This window comes from Bos javanicus, chromosome Y (assembly GCF_032452875.1).
Source record: "Bos javanicus breed banteng chromosome Y, ARS-OSU_banteng_1.0, whole genome shotgun sequence".
NCBI lineage: Eukaryota > Metazoa > Chordata > Mammalia > Artiodactyla > Bovidae > Bos > Bos javanicus.
In genome coordinates this window covers 1,972,828-1,980,600 of record NC_083898.1, presented here as the reverse complement: position 1 = coordinate 1,980,600, position 7,773 = coordinate 1,972,828, and the positions used below count along the sequence as shown (strand labels likewise).

The following is a 7,773-nucleotide window of genomic DNA, read 5'->3' as shown; positions in this document are numbered from 1 at the left end:
CCCCAGGTGAGGTCGACCTGGCAGACTGGTGGGGCCTGGGGGTGTGAGCAAGATGCAGCCAGGGCAGGAGGATGAGGGGTCACCTGGGAACAGGCGTTCGGGTATACAGGACTGGTGGAGGGGCAGAGGGGACAAAAGGCATGTGCCCCCTCCAGTGTCCCTTAAAGTGGGGAACAAGGGGGCTCCTGAAGCCGGAGGAGCTGTGGTGTGTGGAGTGCAGAGCCCTCGCGGGGTCCTGGTGCCCGTAGGCCTCTGCACAGCTCAGCATGTCCCCCGCAGCCCTGCGGGCGGTGGAAGCTTCAGGTGCTGGACTTGCACCAGAACTCCCACCAGGACTTCTGGACCATGTGGTCTGGCATCACGGCCGGTGTTTGCTCGCTGCTGGAGCCCGAGCCAGCCCAGCCCATGCAGAAGAGGTGCAGGGCAGAGGCGCAGGCGGGGCTGAAGCTTGCGCGGGCCCCTGTGTAGGTGCTGGTCGACCTGTGCCTCAAGGAGGATACCCTGGACCAGACCCTCTGCTACCTGCTGAAGAAGGCCAAACAGAGGAGGAGCCTCTGCACCTGTGCTGCCAGAAGCTGAGGATCTTCGCCAGGCCCATGCAGAGCATCAGGGGGATCCTGAAGTTGGTGCAGCTGGACTCCGTCCAGGACCTGGAGGTGAACTGCACCTGGAAACTGGCCACGCTGGGCAGATTTATGCTGCACCTGGGCCGGATGGGCAACCTGTGCTGGCTACTGCTCTGGTGCATCCATCAGTTGTATGTAGTGAGAAAGTAAAAAAAACCCACTCAGCTTCAGATGGATGGAGATCTAGTAATAAGATAGCACTTTAGCCAGAAATGGAAATTTCAGCCAGGATCTGAAAAGTGTGTCCTGGAAGGAGAAGAGGGACTCAGGCCTGAGCACACTGCTCCATGCTGGAGCCTCGGGCTCTGACAGCCGTACCTGCTGGGGTCTTCATGGCACAGGCCACACAGGCCACGATCCTGTCGAGAAGTTTCTTGCCTTTCCATCAAGTTGGCAATTGCATGCTTTGCTTCTACATGAAGTTTTACCTTTATCCCAGACAGTTTGGTTTCTTCTCTGATTTTCACCACTTGTACAGACTGCTACAATATTTCTTAATCAAATAGAATTTGTCAGGGGTGGGGGGCACAGAGTGGGGATGGGTAGGGTGGGGTGAGAGTGAGGGGATGGGGTCACACTGAACAGCATCTGGGATCATAGTTCCCTGATGGGGATATACCTCGTGCCCCTGCAGTGAATGCACAGAGTCCTCCTCACTGAACTGCCAGGGAAGTTCCTGGAATTGATTTAATGAAAGGCATCTAATTAAGAGGAATTTTTGGGTGACATTTTACATTTTAGTTTGTTACCAGTGATTATAGTTCATATCATTTTATAGTTTTGTGATTTTACTAGCTTAAAGGGTTTTGGGGGTTTCTTTTTGTTTTAAAAGCTAAAAATTGTTTTTTAATTCCATGGAATACAAAAAGAAATCTGTAGAATAGTTTATTTTTTTAATTTTATTTTATTTTTAAACTTTACATAATTGTATTAGTTTTGCCAAAATAGTGGTGGATTTGCTCTGAATGTGAGCTCTTTGCTCCATTGAACCAAATGGTAAGAACATTTGTAGAAGAGACACACAGTGAGAGGTACATCTTTTTATTAAGTGACATAACAGCACCCATTATATGAGTTATTGGTTGGAGTTTAGAGACAGGTTATGTTGGGCTAAATTCCTTATTCCGGTTTGCAGCCCTTGAGTAACAATCAGAAGCTTTCTCTGAAGAGAGTGGGGTCAGCTGTCAGACTCCTAGATATCTACGGGCCAGCAGGGCTGGGATTAAATGCAGCAGCCAGTAGATATGGGATGGGGCAAGACGTCACCTTGTCACTTTGTTGCTTCCTGGAGAGATGTTTGTCCTTGTACCAGTGGGGCCAAAGCTGTGACTTTGTGGCCAGAGGATATCTCTGACCCTGCCTTGGGTTCCCCTAGGGTGGAGGGACAGCAGGGTCTCCCAGGATTCTTGGCCAGAGAAGAACCACCCCCTTCCCTTGCTCTCTGACATCCCCCCAGGACTCATTCCAGAGTAGGTTCTTCAGGATGGGCATCCAGGCCCCAACCGAACTGCTAGAGCTGGTGGACCAGAGCCTGCTGCAGAAGGAGGCCTTGGCCATCGTGGCCCTGGAGGAGCTGCCCATAGAGCTCTTCCTGCTGCTGTTTATGGTGGCCTTTGCCAGGAGGCACACCCAGGCCCTGAATTCGATGGCATGGGTCTGGCCCTTCCCCTGCCTCCCACTGGAGACCTTGATGAAGGACCATCAGCCTCATCTGGAGACCTTCCAGGCTGCACTCGACAGCCTGGATGTCCTGCTTGCTCAGGAGGTCCGCCCCAGGTAAGGTCGACCTGGCAGACTGGTGGGGCCTGGGGGTGTGAGCAAGATGCAGCCAGGGCAGGAGGATGAGGGGTCACCTGGGAACAGGCGTTCGGGTGTATAGGACTAGTTGAGGGGCAGAGGGGACAAAAGGCATGTGCCCCCTCCAGTGTCCCTTAAAGTGGGGAACAAAGGGGCTCCTGAAGCCGGAAGAGCTGTGGTGTGTGGAATGCAGAGCCCTCTCAGGGTCCTGGTGCCCATTGGCCTCTGCACAACTCAGCATGTCCCCTGTGGCCCTGCAGGTGGTGGAAGCTTCAGGCGCTGGACTTGCACCGGAACTCCCACTAGGACTTCTGGACCATGTGGTCCAGCATCATGGCCAGCGTTTGCTCACTGCTGGAGCCCGAGCCAGCCCAGCCCATGCAGAACAGGTGCAGGGCAGAAGTGCAGGCGGGGCTGAAGCTTGCGCGGGCCCCTGTGTAGGTGCTGGTCGACCTGTGCCTCAAGGAGGATACCCTGGACCAGACCCTCTGCCATCTGCTGAAGAAGGCCAAACAGAGGAGGAGCCTGCTGCACCTGGGCTACCAGAAGCTGAGGATCTTCACCAGGCCCATGCAGAGCATCAGGGGGATCCTGAAGTTGGTGCAGCTGGACTCCATCCAGGACCTGGAGGTGAACTGCACCTGGAAGCTGGCCATGCTGGGCAGGTTCCTGCCGCACCTGGGCCGGATGGGCAACCTGCGCCGGCTGCTGCTTTCGCACATCCACGTGTTGCCGCACACTGCCCCTATCCAGGAGGAGCACTGTGTTGCCCAGCTCACTGCCCAGTTCCTGAACCTGCCCCACCTGCAGGAGCTCTACCTGGACTCCATCTCCTTCCTCAATGGCCGCCTGCACCAGGTGCTCAGGTAAGGCGTGGTGCCAGCCCTGCAGACCGGAATGGGCCTCTCTCATTTTGTTACCATCGGGGCTTCTACTCTGTGCCCCCTGGGGACATTGCCAGGGGGGCCCGGCCACTCGGAAGTCCTCACGGTGCTGCCGCTCTGTCCCTGGGCATCTTGTCAGGTCACCTCCCTGGTCAGGGTCAGAGGCGTGGCCTAGGTTAGATGCTGTGAAAGGGGACTTCCTGCTGGGAGTCCCCATAGTGGGGGTCAGGTGTGATGCCTTTGGGAATTCTTTCTGAGAGAGTGATGTCTTAGCTGAGGTGATGACAGATAACTAAGCGAGGAGGACATTGGTCCATCAGGTGTGAGTTTTGCAGTCTGAAGCTCTGTCTCTCCCTCCCACCTGCCGCTTCTGTCCTGAGCTGTTTTAGGCTCCAGGTGAGCTGTGGGAAGTGGGTGATTCTGGAGATGACAAGGAGGGATCAGGAGGGGAAACTTCAGCTCCTAAGCAGTCCAGAGAAGAGAAAAGGTCCCACGAGCATCATTGTTGAAGTGGCTCCATTCTCTTCCAGTCCAAATGACAAGCATTATTTTCCTTTCCGACTTCTGAATACGTAGGAAATCCTCAGTATCAGGTTGTCGCTCTGCCTTGAACACAGTGACAAAAGCTGAGATGATGCAGCCTAGTCTGTCTGTATGAATGAGTTGCATTGATTCCCTTTTTGGCAGCTGCAAACTCCAAACATTATGAATAAATATGTTCACTGAGAAAACAGAAGAAAGAAAGAAAGAAAAAGAAGAAGAAAGAAAGAATTGTAGGTGGTGATGGACGGTTTGTGGCCCCTGAATATCTGGGGAATATTCACCCAAGGATCGTCTGTAACTGCTGGGACCCACCAGCCGTGTCCACTGCATCCATCCTACCATTGAATTCAACGAGCCGTGTCCTGTAAAAACATCTTAATTCCTGCTAACCAAATACTAGTAAGCTGAAATAGGCAAATAACATTTGTTTACTGTTTGTTTCCTACATTGAAGATAGTTTATCATTTTGTGCAGGGGGAGGTCATACCCATATAAGCATAACCTTGTGGCCGGAAGACCCCCTACCTTCCTGTCAAGAAGGTGAGAGGCCAGCGATACCCTGTGTTCCAGTAAAACAGACCTCTCCTCACCACCTCCCGCCACCTGCCACCTCTGCCCCTGGGACTGACTGCCCTGTTTCTCCCCAGGTTCCTGAAGATCCCTCTGGAGACCCTGTCGATAATCACCAACTGCCTGATACCAGAGTGAGACCTGACATACCTGTCATAGTGCCCAAGTGTCAGCCTGCTGAAGGACCTGGGCTTTGGAGGGGTCAATCTGACCAGCCTCAGCTTGGAGCCCCTGCAGGTCCTGATCGAGAGGACCTCAGCCACCCTTCAGGACCTGGACCTGGACGAGTGCAGCATCATGGACACCCAGTTCAGTGCCCTCCTGCCCTCCCTGAGCTGCTGCTCCTAGTTCACCACCTTCAGCTTCTGCGGCAACCCCATCTCCATGGCCGTGCTGGAGAGCCTACTGCACCACACCATGGGGCTGAGCAAGCTGAGCCACGTGCTGTACCCTGCAGCCCTGGAGAGCTATGAGGATGTGTGCAGCACCCTGCACCTTGGCCTCCTGGCTTAGCTGCACACCTGGCTCAAGCAGCTGCTGTGTGAGTCTGGGCAGCCTAGCATGGTCTGGTTCAGCACCAACCCCTGTCCACACTGTGGTGACCAGATCTTCTAAGACACTGAGCCTATCCTGTTGCCCCTACTACATGCCTGCCTAGCCCAGCTCACGAGTTGCAGGCTTTGTCCCCGGCACTGGGACACTGCCACCCAGGCCTCAGTGCATCTAGAAGGAACACAAATGACAGTTTCAGACAATTGTTCAGTGCATGCGGGAAAAGGAAAGGTGATATAGAGTGGGCGGGGACGGAGGGGTTGGTGGTATTCTTTGGAGAGATGTGCTCCGACCAAGTTGGAAATGTGAATCTGAACTCTGGAGGCGGGGTTTTGGGCTTGGGAGGTTGATGATGTCATTACCCCTGTATTGGATTGTTCCAAAGAAACAAAGGGAACTTCAGTGTCAATCATTTGGTGTCCTCTGTGATCTGTGACAATGATTCTCCCCTTTAAAAAAAATGACTCTCCTGTTAGTGGTTAAATAAAAGGGCCTGAGTGTGAGTGGGGCCTATAGATGCTCTCTGATAGGCAAGGATTGGCTACAGGAGTTCAGGGCACCATTTACCCACTCCCTGTGATTCTCATTTCCAGGGCATCCACCTCCTCACTTAGTTCTGAGGCCATTCCATCTGTCATCATATACAAGGGGCATCCTTTGTATATGATGAACTACGTGTCCAGGAGTGAGCACCGCTGGAGGGAACCTTCGTCCAAGGGACCCTCGCTGCTAACCCCACCCAGACCATGGAATGGAGCATTTTCCCCAGTGGATTCAGCAGATGCAAAGCCTCCATCTTGGACCCTGGGCAGTGCCAAGATGGATTCACTGTGCAAAATCAGGCCTGGAGTCCTGGGGAATATTCGCCCGCAGACCATCTGAATCCTCTGGGACCCTCCAGCCCATGCCTACTTTCCCACTGCTCAGCTGTATCTGACTCTTTGGGACCCCGTGGACTGTAGCCTGCCAGGCTTCTGTGCCCATGGAATCCTACAGGTGAGAATACTGCAGTGAGTAGTCGTTCTCTTTTCCAGGAGATCTTCAACCCAAGGACTGAACTTAGGTCTCCTGCATTGCAGGCAGATTCTTTACCATCTGAGTAGCCAGGGAAGCCTCCAGTTTCTAAGAGACAACCCAACATCCCTGAATCCATAGTTTAAGTGTGCTTTTATGCCACTAATATCCCCACAAGTTTTATTTTGTTTTTACATTAATAAAAACTTTCACACACAATTATTTATTCAAAGGCTGATGGAAATCCATTCCCAATCATCAAAAAATGTCACTTCCGAGTTCAGTATTTCAGTGTTGAGGGTAACTTGGCATTTTTCTCCTTGGGTGATTCATCTGTAACTTTTTTTTTTTTTTATAAAACCTTAATCCTTAAGTTTTACCTTAAGCCGCATGGTAAAGATCAAATTTCCTCCAAATCCTGGTTCTCTGCCAACCTGGCTGCCCTATGGCTTTTAACTAATTCTCTTTGCCCATCAAAGCCCTTTGCTGAGACCAAGTCCTCTAAGAGTCAGAGAAGATTTAGCAACTAAACAAAATCATAGCACCCCTTCAGAGTGGAGGACTCCAACTATACCACTTTTTGTGACCAAAGGAGCTGGGACCGGCATGGACCACCAAAATTTTGATCTAGGAATGTCCTGGAAATTAGCATCATCTTGATTTGAGCTTTCCTGGTGGCTCAGATGGTAAGGAATCCACCTGCAATGCAGGAGACTCAAGCTTAGTCCCTGAATGGGGAAGATCCCCTGGAGAAGTTATTGGCTACCCACTCCAGTATTCTTTCCTGGAGAATTCCATAGAGGAGACTGTCAGGTTACAGTACATGGAGTCACAAAGAATCAGACAGGACTAACACTTTCACTTCACCTTTAATCCTGTGAGTAAGCAGGTGGTGCAAATCGTCCTTGATTGAGTTTTTCAATGTGTCATGGTCCCTTATGTTTTGGCCCCTCTCTGTCCCACCCTTGATTTAAGCTGCAAAACCATCCTTTTATGATTTCTTACTCAGGGAATTAGAACTGAGAGCAGAAGCAGCAAGAAGCCAGAAGCTCTGCACTGATTAGGTGAGAATGAAGGAGGAGACTGAAAGAGCCAGCTTAAAACTAAGTATTAAAAACATTAAGATTGTGGCATCTGGCCCCATTACTCCATGGCAAATAGAAGGGGAAAGGGTGGAAGTCCTGACAGATTTCCTCTTCTTGGGATGTGCAATCACTGCAATGGTGATTGCAACCATGAAATCAAAAGACGGTTGCTTCTTGGCAGGAATGCTATGACAAACCTAGACAGTGTGTTGAAAAGCAGAGACATTACTCTGCTGACAAAGGTCTATATAGTCAAGGCTATGGTCTTCCAAGTGGTCATGTACAGTTGTGAGAGCTGGACCACAAAGAAGGCAGAGCACCAAAGAATAGTTGCCTTCAAGTTGTGGTGCTGGTGAAGACTCCTGAAAGTCCCTTGGACAGCAAGGAGATCAAACCAGTCAATCTTAAGGGAGATCAACCCTGAATACTTGTTAGAAGGATTGATGCTGAAGCTGTAGGTCCACTCTATTGGTCATGTGATGTGAGCAGCTGACTCACTGGAAAAGTCCCTGATGCTGGGCAAGATTGAGAGCAGAAGGAGAAGAGGGCAAAGAGAATGAGATGGCTGGATGGCATCACCAATGCAATGGACACAAACTTGGGCAAACTTCAGGAAATGGTGAGGGACAGGGAGATCTGGCATGCTGCGGTCCATGGGGTTGCAGATACAACTGGGCAAATGAACAACAACAATCTTGAGAT

The 7,773-nt window shown here is 51.4% G+C and overlaps 1 pseudogene; it reads left to right on the top strand.

Moving 5' to 3' along the window:
• The first annotated feature begins 266 nt into the window (after window positions 1–266).
• Window positions 267–5,315, top strand: LOC133243796 (melanoma antigen preferentially expressed in tumors-like; annotated as a pseudogene).
• Window positions 5,316–7,773: the final 2,458 nt, after the last annotated feature.